Consider the following 2,236-nt stretch of genomic DNA (forward strand, 5'->3'; position numbering starts at 1 on the left):
CCCTCATGGCTCCCATATGCCCTCCACTCACTTTGGTACCTCTCTGAACTATTGATTTCCAGACTCTGGACACTTTGTCCCGAAAAAGCCGTGCTACTGGCACTGACTGCTCCACCATTTTTTCTCCCCTATTGTGTGTGGTGAGAAAAATAGATGCATATCTGAAGGTTTTATACAGGATGAATTAAGAAACAATAGTAGTGACAGCTTACTCTGGCTTGGAGGAGGACAAGAATTTAAATTCATAAAAGAAAAGACAATGACTGAAGTATGTGCTACTGGATAATAGAGATCTCATTACAGAACTAGAGAATAAACACAAGAATGAGGATGGAATTTTTATGCTACTTTATAAGTTGATGATGTTGCTTCTGTTGTTTGTGTTTCAGAAGTAGAAAATGAGTCTCAGAGAAGAACTCATTTGACCAAGGGTACAAAGTTAAAATGATCAGTCATGACAGGCCCTCCATTCTCTGATCCTAAATTTTATGCCTTTTACACTCTTCTATGTACCTTAGAGGAGCAAGCAAGAAAGAAATGGTACTGTTCTAGGGAAAAACATGAGGATTTTATTTTCGATACAATGAATGTGACATGAGAAAACAGTAGCATAAACTGATCAGCAGTTTTTCTTAAAAATTTAGGGGAAATATTATCTGTAAAGTATATATTTTTTAAGTTTTATGGTCAGTTTATTAAGTTCAATGGTGCAAGTTATCAGAAGAATATCCTCCTGATAGTTATTTTTTCTTAGAAAAAAAAGAAAGGAAAATTAAAAGCCTCTCAGCACAGCCACAGATGCTGTGGCTGTGGAGCTCTCCGGAGATGGTGCATCAGTCCTCTGAGTCACTCCCTGGGCCAGCAGGGTTGTAGTCTGGGTCGTCCTCAACATCCTCCAGCTCCAAGTCATCCAGCTCCTGGAACAAAGACTCATCTACTTCCACATTATTTCCAGCATCCTCCAAGAACTGGATATCAGATGTGTCAAGATTATGATCGGTTTCAAACAGCTGTTTGCCACTTAATTTATTTTTTCCTGCCTGATCTTCTTTTATCCATTTCTTTTTAATTTCCAAGAGTTCTGCATCAAATTTGACTTTCCAACATAAGAAATTCTCAATTGTAACAGAGGTTCCGTGGAATAATTGCTTCTCTGCTTCTTCCATTTCTTTTTCTTTTAGTTTCTTTTCTCCCTCTCTTCTCGTTTTTATCTGATCTACTATTTCATTTAATTTTTCTTGCACTGTTGTCACTAAGGTAAAGATCATGACCACACCAAGATTTTCCTCAGCCTGTAATGCTAATAATTTTAAAATGTCTATGACATCATTATCTTCCAGGTTTTCGTGGGAAAATATTTCATAAAGAGGAGCTTCATCTGGGTATTTTTCACTGCATGTGAACTTGAGGGCAGTCTGGACAGTTTCATCATTTTCTCCAGCCTCAGATGTCACAGTGATGGCGAAGCTGGGTGGATTTTCTGGTAATACTGTGAAGGAGCCGGGGTAGATGGACTCCAGAGCCTCCAGCTCGTTTCGCTGCTCCTCGCTGTAGTCTGTCATCCCGGCCCTGGCTGCTGCCCATGGAGCACGCCGACGCTCAGGCAGCGCGCCACAGTCGAATCCCGAGGCCTCCGGCCAGGCCCGGCCTGCTGAGCCATAGCTGCGGCCGATCGCTAGTTCTCTGTAAAGTGTATTTTGAATGAAAATCTACTGTGAGTTGTTTCAATGGCTAAAACAAACTACTCAGTACAAATAATCACCTTTAATTTAGCTCCATGGGGACCTCCACAGCCTAATCTGATGCCATCTACATTGTAACACTTTTATCCAGGTGAACACTTTTAAAACCTTATAATAACTAGCACAGTGTTGTCTCACCAAATATAGCTTGTCTCTTACACTATCTTTTAGGAAGAACATCCTAAATATGTTATTTTGTCTTGGGCTTCACTAAATTCCTGGCGTGGAAAAGTTTCTACAGATAGAAGAGACATTTTTTCCCTTAGGAGTCACCATTAGCATATGCAGCACATTCTTCCATTTTCCTCAAATGTAATGAAGTGTGCCCAGAAGAGTGAGCCAGGCTTGAAATTGGACAAATGCTGGAGTTACCAGGCATGGTTTTTGATAGAAGTGGAAAAAGATGACTTTTCAACTATTTAGAACTGTCCCAAGAGGTTAGGTGGCATGGAGTGCATTAGTAAGCCCAGCCAGGAACATTTAATCATACTCAA

The 2,236-nt window shown here is 40.4% G+C and overlaps 1 pseudogene; it reads right to left on the reverse strand.

Annotated features, from left to right (window-relative positions):
* Positions 1–713: 713 nt before the first annotated feature.
* On the reverse strand, positions 714–1,635 carry LOC101698316 (RWD domain-containing protein 1 pseudogene; annotated as a pseudogene).
* Positions 1,636–2,236: the final 601 nt, after the last annotated feature.

The sequence above is a fragment of the Heterocephalus glaber genome, unplaced genomic scaffold, assembly GCF_053883595.1.
Source record: "Heterocephalus glaber isolate CG9 unplaced genomic scaffold, H.glaber_assembly_v1.0 deba00001532, whole genome shotgun sequence".
NCBI lineage: Eukaryota > Metazoa > Chordata > Mammalia > Rodentia > Bathyergidae > Heterocephalus > Heterocephalus glaber.